At 37.3% G+C, this 18,591-nt stretch overlaps 1 long non-coding RNA gene across 3 annotated transcripts in view; it reads left to right on the top strand.

Annotated features, from left to right (window-relative positions):
- Positions 1 to 18,591, top strand: part of LOC132597272 (uncharacterized) — a 399,384-nt gene that overhangs the window by 45,754 nt on the left and 335,039 nt on the right. The window contains exon 2 of one of the 3 annotated variants that reach the window (XR_009563797.1): positions 1,047 to 1,238. The exons of the other annotated variants lie outside the window; for them this stretch is intronic. This is a non-coding gene — a long non-coding RNA (uncharacterized lncRNA). The remainder of the gene's footprint in view (positions 1 to 1,046; positions 1,239 to 18,591) is intronic. 3 annotated transcript variants of the gene reach the window in all.

Genomic DNA, 18,591 nt, shown 5'->3' with positions numbered 1-18,591 from the left:
ATTGTAACTAATCTACTACCTTTGATTGACTAAGCTGTAGTTTTCTTAATTAGTGCAACTAAAGTCTAGTTAATTTGCATGAAGGTAGCTGTTCCCATCTTTTATACATTAAAAGACAGTTAGACAAGTATTCATTGTTTCCTTAAAGCTTATATAGATTTTATTAGCATGTTTCAATCATTTCTCATTGTAATAATGTCAGTTCTGAAATGTTATTTATCTCTTTTAAGAATATATATTGTAGATAGTTAAACATGAGCATGATTTCCTTTATTCAGAAGTCAAATTCCACACATATTCTTCTCTGTCCTCATACTCTGTGATTGTGTATGGATAATGTGTCAAGAACAGTGATGTGCTGGTTATATATTTGATTGTATATTTATAAAAAGTTTAATAAAGTACCACATTTTCCATACTTATCTTATTTTTTTTATTGGAATATAGTTGCCTTACACTGTTGTGTCAGTTTCTGTTGTACAGCAAAGTGTTGTACACTTTCTGTTGTACAGCCATATGTATAGATATATCCCCTCTTTTTTGGATTTCCTTCCCATTTAGGTCACCACAGAGTACCGAGTAGAGTTCCCTGTGCTATACAGTAGGTTCTCATTAGCTATCTATTTTATACATAGAAATCATACTTCCTTTTTTGAATCCCTTAGAGGTGGCAAGGAGGGAGGCAGGGAATTTTGTAGGCAAAGTAAGTATGTAACAAGGTGATTCCAAGTTAAACTGAATATTGTTCCTTATGATATTATTTTGATTTTGAGTGAAATTTGAAAAAAATAATATACTAAATAAAATAAGAAATACCTATTTAACTCCAACCAGAAATGATCACTATTAACGCATACCCTGTTCCATTTATATTACACTCCCTTATAATTGGAGTACACCTCAGGTTCATTTCCTTTTCTCCCTGTACAGAGGTGCAATTATTATGAGCCTGATGTTTACCTTTATGATTTTAAAGTTTCATTAGAATATATATGTTTATATATAACACTTACTAGTGTACTGTGAGTTTAATTTTCTTTTTTCAGTACGCGGGCCTCTCACCGCTGCGGCCTCTCCCGCTGCGGAGCACAGGCTCCGGACGCGCAGGCTCAGCTGCCATGGCTCACGGGCCCAGCCGCTCCGCGGCACGTGGGATCCTCCCAGACCGGGGCACGAACCCGCGTCCCCTGCACCGGCAGGGGGACTCTCAACCACTGCGCCACCAGGGAAGCCCTACTGTGAGTTTTTAATATTCATGTGAATATTATTTCTTCCCACTTATTCTCGTTGAGAGTTACCCACATTGATACTATAGATCCCAGTCTGCTGTATCCTGTCATGTTCCATAATGTATTTATCCAAATGCTATAATGAAAACCCTTCTCTATACTTTAGGTACACATGTGTAAGAGTTTCTAATGAATATATAGAAGGGGAATAACTGGGTTGCAGTGTGTGCACAGTTTCAATCCTGGGGAGACCAGACATCCTCATTTGTTCCCATGAGTGCCACTCTACTATTCTTGTCCATACATCCTGATCGATTTAGCATCTGTCCTGAATTTTTCTTTTTAATGAAGTATTATAATCAATTGAATTGATTAAAAACTAGCATGGATTTGTTAAATGTCCATTTTGTCTAATACCTCCAGCTTTAGTCATGGCTGTACAAAAATGTGAGACAAATGAAATGTTGAGAGTTTAAGTGTCAATAGGGGGTTAAATCTGAAAATTGACTTTATTTTCCTGACCCACTTCAAACAAAACATGGCTAGTACCTCCCTTTCAAGGGTAGCATGCAGTGTTGATGATTGATAAAACAATACGCAGTGGGTCAGCAGTGGCTAGGGACAGCTAACTCCTTCCAATCTTGCATGATGGTGGGGTAAGCGTTGGACACGATTTTTCATCCTGTCCACTTAAATGAAACTGGCAGGCCACCATATGTTGAGGTTGGAGAAAACAAAGGAACTAAGAGCTTAGGTACATGTGAATAATGTGCAGAGAATAGAAGCTGAGCACACAGAGAGTGGTTGCTTGGTCCTGCTAGAGTGGTTTTGTCATCCCTCAGACACCTCCAGCTATGTATTTATTGATCACTTACTTTGAAATAATGCTTCAGCAGTGAGCTTATAAAAGTGTGTTTAATTAAAAAGTAAGTACTGAATTTCCCTCTCAAGAAAGATTATGGCATCCATAAAACCTGTATAATATATCCATTGGTGTTTTCTATCCACTATTGGGCTCATAAAGGTTAACACTGATCTCTTGAAATACAAATCTGAGGACAAAATATTAGCTGGTATTTCAAAAGTTAACAATTACACTAAAAAAACTGCCTGAAGATGTCCTTTTCATATGTTTCATTTGTGAATTTGGAGAAAGTATGCAAGCATACCAGTCTGAGAAGCATGGCTTTTCATTTAGATCAAATTACTGCTTTCTTATTTAAATTGTATTCATTTTTTATTCCAGATCTTTTCAGTACTTAACGAAATATGCAGCAAGAGCTGTTAATATGTTAGCTCCATTAGCAGCAGAGAAAAATCACAAACAGTTGAATAATGCCATTTAGATGTTTCATGTAGAAAATTAGATCTAAATATGGTTCAATTGAGCATCCAATTAATGGAACCAAGATAAAGCTTTTGGAAGTTTATTCTGCTAGAAATTAAACATTTGGCAATGTTATGAATGTTTTATAAAATTCAGTTAAAAAGCTAAGCTCTGATGATAACTTTTGGTGGTGACAACACCTTTGGAATCAACTTTGGAAAAGATTGCAGATAATTTTATTAAAAATCAATAATCAACTTTATTATGAGAAGTACATTTTTCAGAAAATAACCAGATATAATTATGACTAACAAACTGCTTTAAGTATATAAATATTTCCCAGAATAATTATACTGTTTGCTATTTTTATTTATTTATTTATGGCTGTATTGGGTCTTTGTTGCTGTGCGCGGACCTTCTCTAGTTGCAGCATGCGGGAGCTACTCTTCTTTGCAGTGCATGGAGTTATCACTGCGGGGGCTTCTCTTGTTGTGGAGCACAGGCTCTAGGGGTGCAGGCTTCAGTAGTTGTGGCTCACAGGCTCTAGAGTGCAGGCTCAGTAGTTGTGGTGCACAGGCTTAGTTGCTCCACAGCATGTGGGATCTTCCCAGACCAGGGCTCGAACCAGTGTCCCTTGTATTGGCAGGTGCATTCTTAACCACTGCACCACCAGGGAAGTCCCTTTGCTATTTTTAATGTGTAAATAAGAAATATAAATAAGTTATTTTTCCATTTTGCTTCAATTACAGTTTAAAATTTTTGAAGAATTTCATTTTTGAAAACAATTTTGAACAGAACTATTTATAGGTCCATCAATGTAATAAAAAATAATTTGTCAGTCAGTAAATAAGTATACTAAATATTACAAAATTTTATATGTTTTAGTATACTGTTTTACTTTTAAAAAGTCACAGTTTGATAATATAATTTATAAGTCACCCTAACCTTACTGGATATCATTGAATTACTCTGTGGATTGGTACAACAAATTTATTCCTTGTCAACGGTTGGTATTATTACTTTAAAGTTGCCAAGCAAATGAATGAAAATTGGAACTTCATGTGATTTTAAGTTGCATCTCTTTAGTTACTAATGCATTAGAACATCTTTTCATTTGTAGTGGTCATTAAATTTTCCTCTTTTTATATACCCTCTTTTTTCTATTAGGTTAGATTGTTTATCTTTTTTTCTTGTGTATTTGTAAGAGTTACTTTGATATTTTTTGATATTATTACTTTTTCCATGTATATTTTAATAGTGCTTTTCTGAAGTTTCATAGACATCAAAGGTAAATTTTGGAACATGATCTGAAGGTTTCTAAAAAGCCAACTCAGAAGTCATTCTGAGGCTATAATGCTAACTCTAAATGAATTAAAGTATTTTTGCCGTTTCAGCAAAATATATTTTAAAATATTCATTAAAAAGCTCTAAAGCACTAAATTCTATCCTTTTAATAGAGGATACGTTTAACTAGCTTTCAAAAAAATCCCCTCCCCTTACAGAAATAACCTACTTATTAATGTTAATTATGTAGCTCCTGGATGGTCTACTAAATATTTCACAATTGTCTTTTTGGTAATAAATAACCTCTCAACATGCTGTTAAAAATACAGGTTCTTCAAGTCCCATTTCAGAACACAGAGTCAGAATTTCCAAGGAAAATACCTAGAACTCTGGATTTTTAAAAAGACCCAAGTCGTTCTTATTTTGGGAAATTTTGGGAAACTGTGCTCTGACACACTAGCGAAAACAGCAAAAGCAGTGGAAAGCAAGTTAGAGTCAGAAAAGAAAACCTTATCTTCATCCCACCACCCCACCTTCCCAAATCTTCTGCCTTCATTTCCTTTCTCCATCTTGGTAAATAATGCTCCATCTATCCAGCATTTCACAAGGGTCAGAAATCTGTAGGTTTGCAATTTAGCAAAGAATAAGAAAACTATTTCTGAACATTTTCCTTGGGTACATAAAATTTCAGGCTACATACTCATATGTCAGTTAATGCTTATTTCTTGCTGTATTTAACAGAAATGTTTAACCACTGTGGCAAAATAACCTCTGTAAAAGTTTCACTGCCATTAAAATTATATTGAAAACTTGGAGACTGGCATTTTGAATTTCGTGTATTCATGAACTATGGGAAAGCAGCTTGAGACGACAGAGACTATAATGAGAAGAGTTCTTATCTTTATTAACTTCTAAATTGTTTTGTGTTAAAGTAGATGTGCAGGAATTGGATGAACAGGTAGTTCACTGAAGCGGTAGTTAAAGTTGTGAAGCTTTGGTGACATTGCCCGTGGTAAGATCTCCACGGGAAATTTAGACCTTGGCTCAGCCGGGAGATTTTGAAGAAAGGATATTTCTAATTCTTCACTGATTCTTCTTTTTTTTATTTTTTAACATCTTTATTGGAGTATAATTGCTTTACAATGGTGTGTTAGTTTCTGCTGTATAATAAAGTGAATCAGCTATATGTGTACATATATCCCCATGTCCCCTCGCTCTTGGGCCTCCCTCCCTTCATCCCTATCCCACTCGTCTAGGTGATCACAAAGCATCGAGCTGATCTCCCTTTGCTATGCAGCTGCTTCCCGCTAGCTTTCTGTTTTACATTTGCCGGTGTATTTATGTAAATGCCACTCTCTCACTTTGTCCCAGCTTACCCTTCTCCCTCCCCATGTCCTTAAGTCCATTCTTTACGACTGCATCTTTATTCCTGTCCTGTCCCTAGGTTCATCAGAACCATTTTTTTTTTAGATTCCAAATATATGTGTTAGCATGGTATTTGTTTTTCTCTTTCTGACTTACTTCACCCTGTATGACAGACTCGAGGTCCATCAACCTCACTACAAATAAGTCAATTTCGTTTCTTTTTATGGCTGAGTAATATTCCACTGTACATATGTGCCACATCTTCTTTATCCATTCATCTGTCAGTGGACACTTAGGTTGCTTCCATGTCCTGGCTATTGTAAATAGTGCTGCAGTGAACATTGTGGTGCATGTCTCTTTTTGAATTATGGTTTTCTCAGGGTATATGCCCAGTAGTGAGATTGCTGGGTAATACGGTGGTTCTATTTTTAGTTTTTTAAGGAAACTCCATACTGTTCTCCATAGGGTCTGTGTCAATTCAAATTCCCACCAACAGTGCAAGAGGGTTCCCTTTTCTACACACCTCTCCAGCATTTATTGTTTGTAGATTTTTTGTTGATGGCCATTCTGACCAGTGTGAGGTGATACCTCATTGTGGGTTTGATTTGCATTTCTCTAATCATTAGTGATATTGAACACCCTTTCACGTGTTTATTGGTAATCTGTATATCTTATTTGGAGAAATGTTTATTTAGGTCTTCCGCCCATTTTTAGATTGGGTTTTTTGTTTTTTTGATACTGAGCTACATGAGGTGCTTGTATAATTTGGAGATTAATCCTTTGTGAGTTGCTTCGTTAGCCAATATTTTCTCCCATTCTGAGAGTTGTCTTTTCATCTGGTTTATGGTTTCCTTTGCTGTGCAAAAGCTTTTAAGTTTCATTAGATCCCATTTGTTTATTTTTGTTTTTATTTCCATTTCTTTAGGAGGTGGGTCAAAAAGGATCTTGCTGTGATTTATGTCATAGAGTGTTTTGCCTATGTTTTCCTCTAAGAGTTTTATAGTGTTTGGCCTTACATTTAGGTCTTTAATCCATTTTGAGTTTATTTTTGTGTATGGTTTTAGGGAGTGTTCTAATTCAGTCTTTTACACGTAGCAGTCTAGTTTTCCCAGCACCACTTATTAAAGAGGCTGTCTTTTCTCCATTGTATATTCTTGCCTCCTTTATCAAAAATAAGGTGACCATATGTGCATGGGTTTATCTTTGGGCTTTCTATCCTGTTCCTTGATCTGTATTTCTGTTTTTTGCCATTATCATACTGTCTTGATTACTGTAGCTTTGTAGTATAGTCTGAAGTCAGGGAATCTGATTCCTCCAGCTCCGTTTTTCGTTCTCAAGATTGCTTTGGCTATTTGTGGTGTTTTGTATTTCCATACAAATTGAAATTTTTTGTTCTAGTTCTGTGAAAAATGCCATTCATAATTTGATAGGGATTGCATTGAATCTGTAGATTACTTTGGCTAGTATAGTCACTTTCACAATGTTGATTCTTCCAATCCAAGAATGTGGCATATCTCTCCATCTGTTTGTATCATTTTTAATTTCTTTCATCAGTGTCTTATCGTTTCCTGCCTACAGGTCTTTTGTCTCCTTAGGAAGGTTTATTCCTAGGTATTTTATTCTTTTTGTTGCAATGGTAAATGAGAGTGTTTCCTTAATTTCTCTTTCAGATTTTTCATCATTAGTGTATAGGAATGCGAGAGATTTCTGTGCATTAATTTTGTATCCTGCTACTTTACCAAATTCATTGATTAGCTCTAGTAGCTTTCTGGTAGCATCTTTAGGATTCTCTATGTATAGTATGTCATCTGTAAACAGTGACAGTTTTACTTCTTCTTTTCCGATTTGGATTCCTTTTATTTCTTTTTCTTCTCTGATTGCCATGGATAAAACTTCCGAAAGTATTTTGAATAATAGTGGTGAGGGTGGTCAACCTTGTCTTCTTCCTTATCTTAGAGGAAATGGTTTCAGTTTTTCACCATTGAGAACTACGTTGGCAGTGGGCTTGTCACATATGGCCTTTATTATGTTGAGGTAGGTTCCCACTCTGCCTACTTTCTGGAGAGTTTTTATCATAAATCGTTGTTGAATTTTGCTGAAAGCTTTCTCTGCATCTATTGAGATGATCATATGGTTTTTATCCTTCAATTTGTTAATATGGTGTATCACATTGATTGATTTGCATATATTGAAGAATCCTTGCATTCCTGGGATAAATCCCACTTGAGCATGGTGTATGATCCTTTTTATATGTTGTTGGATTCTGTTTGCTAGTATTTTGTTGAGGATTTTTGCATCTATATTCATCAGTGATATTGGCTTGTAGTTTTCTTTCTTTTGACCTCATTGTCTGGTTTTGGTATATGGGTGATTGTGGCCTTGTAGAATGAGTTTGGGAGTGTTCCTCCCAGTACTATATTTTGGGAGAGTTTGAGAAGGATTGGTGTTAGCTGTTCTCTAAATGTTGGATGGAATTCACCTGTGAAGCCATGGGTCCTGGGCTTTTGTTTGTTGGAAGATTTTTAATCACAGTTTCAATTTCAGTGCTTGTGATTGTTCTGTTCATATTTTCTTTTTCTTCCTGCAATAGTCTTGGGAGGTTGTACTTTCCTAAGAATTTGTCCATTTCTCCCAGGTTGTCCATTTTATTGACATATAGTTGCCTATAGTAGTCTCTCATGATCCTTTGTATTTCTGCAGTGTCAGTTGTTACTTCTCCTTTATCATTTCTAATTCTGTTGATTTGTCTTCTCCCTTTCTTTCTTGAAGAGTCTGCCTAATGGTTTATCAATTTTGTTTGTCTTCTCATAGAAACAGCTTTTAGTTTTATTGATCTTTGCTACTGTTTCCTTCATTTCTTTTTCATTTATTTCTGATCTGATCTTTATGATTTCTTTCCTTCTGCTAACTTGGGGTTTTGTTTTGTTCTTCTTTCTCTAATTGCTTTAGGTGTAAGGTTAGGTTGTTTATTTGAGATTTTTCTTGTTTCTTGAGGTTGGATTGTATTGCCATAAACTTCCCTCTTAGAACTGCTTTTGCTGCATCCCATAGGTTTTGGGTTGTTGTGTTTTCATTGTCATTTGTTTCTAGGTATTTTTTGATTTCCTCTTTGATTTTTTCAGTGATCTCTTGGTTATTTAGTAGTGTGTTGTTTAGGCTCCATGGGTTTGTATTTTTTACAGATTTTTTTCCTGTAATTGATATCTAGTCTCATAGCACTGTGGTTGGAAAAGATACTTGATATGATTTCAATTTTCTTAAATTTACCTAGGCTTGATTTGTGACCCAAGATATGATCTGTCCTGGAGAATGTTCCATGAGCACTGGAGAAGAAAGTGTATTCTGTTGTTTTGGGATGGAATGTCCTATAAATATCAATTAAGTCTATGTGGTCTAATGTGTCTTTTAAAGCCTGTGTTTCCTTCTTTGTTTTTATTTTGGATGATCTGTCCATTGGTGAAAGTGGGGTGTTAAAGTCCCCTACTATTATTGTGTTACTGTCGATTTCCCCTTTTATGGCTGTTAGCATTTGCCTTATGTATTGGGGAGCTCCTATGTTGAGTGCATAAATATTTTCAATTGTTATATCTTCTTCTTGGATTGATCCCTTGATCATTATGTAGTGTCCTTCTTTGTCTCTTGTAAAAGTCTTTATTTTAAAGTCTATTTTGTCTGATATTAGAATTGCTACTTCAGCTTTCTTTTGATTTCCATTTGCATGGAATATCTTTTCCATCCCCTCACTTTAAGGCTATACCTGTCCCTAGGTCTGAAGTGGATCTCTTGTAGACAGCATATATATTGGTCTTGTTTTTGTATCCATTCAGCCAGTCTGTGTCTTTTGGATGGAGCATTTAATCCATTTACATTTAAGGTAATGATCAATATGTATGTTCCTATTAAATTTTTCTTAATTGTTTAGGGTTTGTTATTATAGGTCTTTTCCTTCTCTTTTGTTTCCTGCCTAGAGAAGTTCCTTTAGCATTTGTTGTAAAGCTGTTTTGGTGTTGATGAATCTCTTAACATTTTCTTCTCTGTAAAGGTTTTAATTTCCCCATCAAATCTGAATGAGATCCTTGCTGGGTAGAGTAATCTTGGTTGTAGTTTTTTCCCTTTTATCACTTTAAATATGTCCTGGCAGTCCTTTCTGGCTTGCAGAGTTTTTGCTGAAAGAGCAGCTGTTAACCTTATGGGTACTCCCTTGTTTGTTATTTGTTGCTTTTCCCTTGCTGGTTTTAGTGTTTCTTCTTTGTATTTAATTTTTAATAGTTTGATTAATATGTGTTTTGATGTCTTTCTTCTTGGATTTATCCTGTATGGGACTCTCTGCACTTCCTGGACTTGATTGACTATTTCCTTTCCCATGTTTGGGAAGTTTTCAACTATAATCTCTTGAAATATTTCCTTAGTCCCTTTCTTTTTCTCTTCTTCTTCTGGAGCCCCTATATTTCAAATGTTGGTGTATATAATGTTGTCCCAGAAGTTTCTGAGACTGTCCTCAATTCTTTTCATTCTTTTATCTTCAGTCTGCTCCTCAGTGTTTATTTCTACTATTTTAAATTCCAGATCACTTATCTCTTTTTCTGCCTCAGTTATTCTGCTATTGATTCCTTCTGGAGTACTTTTAATTTCATTTATTGTGTTCTTCATCATCTTTTTTTTGCTCTTTAGTTTTTCTAGGTCCTTGTTAAACGTTTCTTTTATTTTCTCCATTCTGTTTCCAAGATTTTCGACCATGTTTACCATCATTACTCTGAATTCTTTTTCAGGTAGACTGCCTATTTCATCTTCATTTGTTAGGTCTGGTGGGTTTTTACCTTGCTCCTTCATCTCCTGCATATTTCTCCGTCTTCTCATTTTCCTTAACTTACTGTGTTTGGGGTCTCCTTTTCACAGGTTGCAAGTTTGTAGTTTCTGTTGTTTTTGTTGTCTGCCCCCAGTGGGTAATGTTGGTTCAGTGGGTTGTGTAGGCTTCCTGGTGGAGGGGACTGGTGCCTGTGTTCTAGTGGGTGGGGCTGGATCGTGTCTCTTTGGTGAGCAGGACTGCATCCGGTGGTGTGTTTTGGATTTTCTGTGAAGTTAGTATGACTTTAGGCAGCCTCTCTGCTAGTGAGTGGCATTGTGTTCCTGTCCTGGGGCATCCAGCACTGGAGCTTGGTGACCGTTGGGTGGAACTAAGTCTTAGTGCTGAGATGAAGATCTCTGGGAGAGCTCTTTCCAATTAGTATTTCTTGGGGCTGGGAGGTTTCTGGTGGTTCAATGTCCTGGATTCAGCCCTCCCACCTTGGAGGCTCAGGCCTGACACCCAACTGGAGCACCAAGACCCTGCGCACCCCACGGATCAGAAGAAAAGGAAGTTAGTAAAAAAAAAAATAGAAGAGACAGAACCCTAGGAGAAATGGCAAAAGCAAACCTAAACAGAGAAAAGCACACAAAGAAACACACACATGCACACTCACAGAAAGAGAAAAAAGAAAATAAATTTTAAAAATTAAAAAAAGAAAAGAGAAAAACATTTAAAAAATTAAAAAGAAATTAAAAACAATAAAAGAGGAGAGCCACCAAACCAATAAACAAATCCACCAATGATAGTGAGCACTAAAAACTAAACTAAGATAAACATAAAACCAGAAACAAATTAGACACAGAAAGCAAACCACAAGTCTACAGTTGCTCCCAAAGCCCACCGCCTCAATTTGGGGAACATTTGTTGTCTATTCAGGTATTCTTCAGAAGCAGCGTTTATCAAGTTGACTGTGGGGATTTAATCCGCTGCTACTGAGGCTGCTGGGAGAGATTTCCCTTTCTCTTCTTTGTTTGCACAGCTACTGCCGTTCAGCTTTCGTTTTGGCCCCATCTCTGTGTGTAGGCCATCCTCAGGAGCCGTTCCCTGCCCTGACAGGAGGGGTTAGACCAGCAGCTGATTAGGGCTCTCTTGCTCATTCAGGTTGGGGAGAGGGAGGGGTACGGTAGTCATAATTGGAATCTGGGGCGAGCCTGCGGCTGGCCAGTGTAACATTACAACAGCCTGAGTCACGGCGTGTTTTCTCCTGGGGAAGTTGTCCCTGGATCATGGGACCCTGGCAGTGGTGGGCTGCACAGGCTCCTGAGGGGGGTGTGGGTAGTGACCTGTGCTTGCACACAGGATTCTTGGTGGCAGCAGTGGTGGAGTTAGTGGTTCATGCCCATCTCTGGGGTCTGAGCTGATAGCCAAGGCTCACATCCGTCTCTGGAGCTCACTTAGGCAGTGCTCTGCCTTCTGTGGGTACACGGGGAAGGAATCCCTCTCTTCACGCACCCCAAAACAATGGTCTCTTGCCTCTTTGTCATGTCCACACTTTTTCCTGGACTCCCTCCCGGCTAGCTGTGGTACACTAGCCCCCTTCAGGCTGTCTTTATGCAGCCAACCCCAGTCCTCTCCCTGGGGTCTGACCACCGAAGCCAGAGCCTCAGTTCCCAGCCCCTACCTGCCCCGGGGAGCAAGCAGGCCATCATCTCAGGTTGGTGAGTGCTGGTTGGCACTGATCCTCTGTGCAGGAATCTCTCTGCTTTGCCCTCTGCATCCCTGTTGCTGCGCTCTCCTTCATGGCTCCAAAGCTTTCCCTCCACCCACCCCATGTCCCCGCCAGTGAAGGGGCTTCCTCGTGTGTGGAAACTTTTCCTCCTTCACAGCTCCCTCCCCAAGGTGTGGGTCCCATTCCTATTCTTTTGTCTCTGTTTTTTCTCTTTTCTTTTGCCCTACCCAGGTACATGGGGATTTTTGTGCCTTTTGGGAAGTCTGAGGTCTTCTGCCAGCATTCAGTAGGTGTTCTGTAGGAGTTGTCCTACATGTAGATGTATTTCTGGTGTATCTGTGGGGAGGAAGGTGATCTCCAGCTCTTACTCCTCCACTGTCTTGAATAAAAAGCTGCCCTTCATTGATTCTTGAGAAAGCTCTTAAGGGGAGACAGCACAGCATTGTGGAAAAAGGCCAATTATGTAGTCAGACAACAGACTTTGAGAAGTTAGCTAACTGTTTTATGTTTCAAATTTCAGGTCTGTGAAATGGGTTAAAAATATCTAGTACCTGAGAGGGTGGTTATAAAAATTATATAAGAAAACGTCAGTTGATTATATGTGCCCTGTACTTTTTCCTAAAACAAAGACCCCATTTAACTTAGTTACTCTGTATAGCTTGGCTTGGGTATTTTTAAGAAACACCTCATTGGTGGTGAATAAAAGAATAGTTATTCTGGCAAACTAGGATACTTAGTCCAGCATTGACTTTTCAGAGGTCCAGCTGTTATGTGAAGAAATGACATGACTTGTTAAAAAAAAAGTGGATAATTGTACGTTATTTAGGAGATAGTCATTATTTACTGTGTCGATATAAGTCTCAGGCAGAGCACAGAGCTTGAACTGAAGGGTTGGATGAGAAGGAGTAAGAGCCTTTGGGAAAAGGTTTCCTCAAGGATGAGTTCTCTCAATTTCTAGCTTGAAATACTGCATATATGGTGCTGCTAATTTCTGAACTAGAGGAATACCAGAGGAGGAACGATGTTCTGTGGGTAAAATAAGGGGTTGCATTTTGATATGTAGAGATGTATAGTAGAAAGTTAGATATGTCCCATCTGGCAGTCAAAGATCTGTCCTGGAGATGTGAATTTGTCAGTGGTCAGCATAGAAGCCCTGAAAATGCCTACACCTAGAAAGCAAAGTGAAGGGGATCCATAATTAAGACCTGAACAACTCCAATATCTAGAGATTTGACAGAGGAGCCAAAAGACATACATATAAAATTTGTGTTAAAATTAATGGGAAAAGACAAACTACTTAGTAAGAGGTATTGAGACAACTAGCTATTAGCTAGCAAATTGGGAAAATAATAATAAATAGAGTATCTTTGATCAAGTATTCAAATGTACGAAAATGAAGCCACTCACATGCTGGACATAAATATATAAAACTAAACTATTTTAATGGCAAGATTTTATAAGCAAACATTAAGTAATTATTTTAAATTCTATTAGCCCATGTTTTCTCTTTCTCCCTTGCTTTTCATCTGTATTTGTATGTCATTTTAACTCACCCGATAGTGACTTCTCTGAGCCCAATTATTTTTCTTTATTTAACCATCCATCTGTTTTTAATATGTGCATCACCTTCTCAGTAGAGAAGAAACACAAAATTTGTGTTGTTATGTTGAAAACTCCTTGCTCATTAGAGTTGGGCTTCCGAAACGTGATTTATTTAGAGATTCTCATCAGACTTTGATTTTTCAGGTTTCTGTGATTGCTTCTCCAAAATAATCAGTGTCTGAAGGTGATGACTACAATAAAAGTAAAATTAGGCAGGCTTTTAAGAAAATTATGTGTAAGAGAATTCAAAGCTCTTAAATTTGAGATCTTAATAGCATTGCTTTCCTCTGAGTCCTCTACTCACTTTTCCTAGAATTTCAATCTTTTTCCCCCCTCAGACAAGATATTACAACTAAGAACATTGTTGAGCTTGAGACTCTTGTCCATAGAAATAGAGATTGCAGAAAAACTTTCAAAAATTAAAATCATTCTGTGAATTATCAACATGGATTTTTGTCAGAACAAAATAGTGAAATAGGTAAGTTTTACCTTGGTGTCCTTGGTTCATCTGCTTCCAGGTGTCCCCTTCTTTCCCTGGGCTTTAAGTGCCTGTGTGTGGTCCATCAGGAATGTATAGAATAACTTTGATAGTAAAGTTGTTTCTGTCTTATAAAGATTTCTTCATTACATGATACATATCTCCATATTTATCTAGGCTGTCTTTTATTGCCTTTTTTTAATTGAAATATAGTTGATTTACAATGTTGTGTTAGAGTCTGGTGTACAGCAGGGTGATTCAATTATACATACATATATATTCTTTTTTATATTGTTTTTTATTATAGGTTGTAGGTTATAGGTCTGGAGCTCCTTTAAGCGGTGCTCTTAATCCCCTCTCCTCGCACACCAGGAATCAAAGAGGCAAGAAAAAGTCTCTTGCCTCTTCGGCAGCTCCAGACTTTCCCGGACTTCCTCCCGGCTAGCTGTGGCGCACTAACCTCCTGGAGGCTGTGTTCACGCCACCAACCCCAGTCCTCTCCCTGGGATCCGACCTCCGAAGCCGGAGCCTTGTCTCCCAGCCCCCGCCCACCCTGGCGGCTGAGCCAGGGCTGGTGAGTGCCAGTCGGCACTGATCCTCCATGGGAGAATCTCTCCGCTTTGCCCTCTGCACCCCTGTTGCTGTGCTCTCCTCCGTGGCTCCAAAGCTCCCCCCGTCCGCCACCCACCGTCTCCGCCCGCGAAGGGGCTTCCTAGTGTGTGGAAACCTTTCCTCCTTCACAGCTCCATCCCACTGCTGCAGGTCCTGTCCCTATTCTTTTGTCTCTGATTTTTCTTTTTTTTTTTGCCCTACCCAGGTACGTGGGGAGTTTCTTGCCTTTTGGGAGGTCTGAGGTCTTCTGCCAGCGTTCAGTTGGTGTTCTGTTCCACATGTAGATGTATTTCTGATGTATTTGTGGGGAGGAAGGTGAGCTCTGCGTCTTACTCTTCTGCCATCTTGAAGCTCCCTTCTCTAATTATTTCTTGATAGTGTAATTACAATTAGTATTTGTTTATTAATCTTGTTTAACTTCACTGAACTCTTATTCATACTACTAATTGATCTTCACTTTCTTTTGGGTTTTCTATGTAAATTATCATATATTCTGCAAATAATGTTTATTTTGTTTCTTATAACTTTTTACAAAATCTTTTTATGTCATATTTTTTAGGGAGCTTCAAAACAATGTTGAATAGAAATATGATACTAGGAATCTTCATTTTTTACAGTTTTTCACAGAAAGTTCTTAAAGCTTCATCATTAAGGTGATATTTGGTATTTTCTGTGAGATTGTGGTAGATATATTAATCTAGTTAAGGAAATGCTCATCTAGTCCTAGTTTGCTAGTGTTATTTATTTTATGTTACAGTCATTCATTTGTTTTATTTTTTAGATTTCATGTTAAGGGATAGCATACAGTATTTGTCTTTCTCTAGTCTGACTTATTTCACTGAGCATAAAACCCTCCAGGTCCATCCATGTTGTTGCAAATGGCAAAAATATTCCATTATATATATATATATGCACCACATCTTTAACCATTCATCTGTTAATGGTCACTTAGGTTATTTCCATATCTTGGCTATTGTAAATAATGCTGCTGTGAACATTGGGGTGTATGTGTCTTTTCAAATTAGGGTTTTTGTTTTTTTCAGATGTATATCAAGAAGTGGAATTGCTGGATCACATGGTCATTCTATTTTTAGTTTTTTGAGGAAACTCCATACTGTTTCCCACAGTGGCTGCACCAATTTACATTCCCACCAACAGTGCACAAGTGTTCCCTTTTCTCCCCATCCTGGCAACATTTGTTATTTGTGGTCTTTTTGATGATAGTCATTCTGACAAGTGTGAGGTGATATATCATTGTGGTGTTGATTTGCATTTCTGTGATGATAGGTGATGTTGAGCATCTTTTCATGTTCCTGTTGGACATCTCTATGTCTTCTTTGGAAAAAAATGTCTAATTCAGGTCTTTGCCCATTTTTAATTCAGTTGTTTGTTATTTTTGATATTGAGTTTTATCAGTTGTCTATATATTTTGGATATTAACCCCTTATTGGTTATATCATTCATTTGCAAATATTTTCTCACATTCAGTAGGTTCTTTTTGTTTTGTTGATGGTTTCCTTTGCTGTGCAAAAGTTTTTAAGTTTAATTAGGTCCCATTTGTTTATTTCTGCTTTTGTTTTCTTTGCCTTAGGACACAGATCCAAAAAAATATTGCTACAATTTATGTCAAAGGATGTTCTACCTATGATTTCTTGTAGGAATTTTTGGTTTCTGGTCTTAAATTTAGGTCTTTAATCCATTTTGAGTTTATTTTTGTATATGCTGTGAGAAAATGTTCTAATTTTATATGTAGTTGCCCAATTTTCACAGCACCACTTACTAAAGAAACTGTCTTTGCTCCATTGTATATTTTTGCCTCATTGACATAAATTAATTGACCATGAGTGCATGGCTTTATTTCTGGGCTCTCTATTCTGTTCCACTGATCTATGTGGCTGTTTTTGTGCCAGTACCTTACTGTTTTGATTGCTGTGACTTTGCAGTATAGTCGGAAGTTAGGGACTGTTATACCTCAACTCTGGATCTGCTCTTCTTTCTCAAGATTTTTTTGGCTTTTCAAGGTCTTTTGTGGTTCCATACAAATTTTAAAATATTTGTTCTAGTTCTGTGAAAAATGCTATCATTTTTTTGATAGGGATTGCATTGAATCTATAGATTGCCGTGGATAGTATAGTCATTTTAACAATATTAATTCTTCCAATCCATGAATACAGTATATCTTTCTATTTATTTGTATCATCCCCATTTTCTTTCATTAGTGTCCTATAGTTTTCCAAGTGTAAGTCTTATCTCCTTAGGTAGGTCTATTCCTATGTATATTATTTTATTTTTTTTAGGTGATTATAAATGGGATTGTTTCCTTAATTTCTTTTTCTGATAGTTCATTGTTAGTATATAGAAATGAAACAGATTTCTGTGTATTAATTTTGTATACTGCAACTTTATTGAATTCACTGATGAGCTCTAGTAGTGGTATCTTTAGGATTTGGTGGTATCTTTAGGATTTTCTATATATAGCATCATGTCATCCACGGTGACAGTTGTATTTCTCCCCTTGCAATTTTGATTCCGTTTTCTTCTCTGATTTCTGTGGTTAGGACTTCCAATACTATGTTAAATAAAAGTGGTGAGAGTGGGCATCCTTGTCTTGTACCTGATCTTAGGGAAAATGCTTTTAGCATTTCAACATTGAGTATGATGTTACCTGTGGGTTTATCATATACGGTCTTTTTTATATTGAGGTATGTTCCCTCTGTACCCAATTTATGGTGAGTTTTTATCAAAAATGGATGTTGAATTTTATCAAAAACTTTGTCTGCATCTATTGAGATGATCATATGGCCTTTACTCTTTTTTTTTTTTTTTTTTTTTCCCAGAGCAGAGGTTCTGGACACGCAGGTCCAGTGGCCATGGCTCACGGGCCCAGCCACTCCGTGGCATGCGGGATCCTCCCGGACCAGGGCACGAACCCGTGTCCCCTGCATTGGCAGGCGGACTCCCAACCACTGCAACACCAGGGAAGCCCCATGGCCTTTACTCTTTAATTTGTTAGTATGGTGTACTGTATTGATTGATTTGCAGATATTGAACCATTCTTGCATCCCTGGGATAAATCAACTTGATCACAGTATATGATCCCTCTAATCATATATATAAATCTAATCAATATGTATATAATATTATATGTATATTATATATATAATATTATATATATATTTTATATATATATATATATAATCTAATCAATCCACAGTATTGTTGGATTCGTTTTGCAAATATTTTGTTTAGGATTTTTGCATCTGCATTCATCACTGATATTGGCCTGTAATTTTGCTTTTCTGTGATATCATTGTTTGGTTTTTGTGTCAAGGTATTGCTGGCCTTGGGCTTCCCTGGTGGTGCAGTGGTTGAGAATCTCCCTGCCAATGCAGGGGACACGGGTTTGAGCCCTGGTGTGGGAAGATCCCACATGCCGTGGAGTAACTAGGCCCGTGAGCCACAACTACTGAGCCTGCGCGTCTGGAGCCTGTGCTCCGCAACAAGAGAAGCCATGATAGTGAGAGGCCTGCTCACTGCAATGAAGAGTGGCCCCCGCTTGCCGCAACTAGAGAAAGCCCTCACACAGAAATGAAGACCCAACACAGCCAAAAATAAATAAAAATTAGAAAAGAAAGTATTGCTGGCCTCATAAAATGAGTTTGGAAGTGTTATTTCCTCTGCAATTTAAGTATGAGTGTTAACTCTTCTTTAAATATTTGGTAGAATTCACCCTGAAGCCATCTGGTCATAGATTCTTGTTTGCTGGGAGTTTTGTTTTGTTTTCTGATTCAATTTTGTTTATGGTAATTAGTCTCTTTATATATTATTTTTCTTCCTGGTTCAGTTTTGGGAGATTGTATATTTCTGGGATTTGTCCCTTTCTTCTAGGTTGTCCATTTTATTGGCATATAGTTCTTCATAGTAACCTCTTATGATCATTTGTATTTCTGTGGTGTCAGTTATAACTTCTCCTTTTTCATTTCTGATTTTACTGATTTGGCCCCCCTTCTTTTTTTCTTAATGAGTCTGGCTTATCAATTTTTGTCTTTTCACAAAACCAGCTCTTAGTTTTATTGATCTGTTCTACTGTTTTTTTAGTCTCTGTTCCATTTATTTCTGCTCTAATTTTTATGATTTCTTTCCTTCTACTAAGATTGGGTTTTGTTTATTCTTCTTTTC

This window comes from Globicephala melas, chromosome 4, assembly GCF_963455315.2.
Source record: "Globicephala melas chromosome 4, mGloMel1.2, whole genome shotgun sequence".
NCBI classification, from domain to species: Eukaryota; Metazoa; Chordata; class Mammalia; order Artiodactyla; family Delphinidae; genus Globicephala; species Globicephala melas.
Note: the sequence above shows the minus strand (reverse complement) of the source record. Positions and strands in the feature narration are given on the sequence as shown.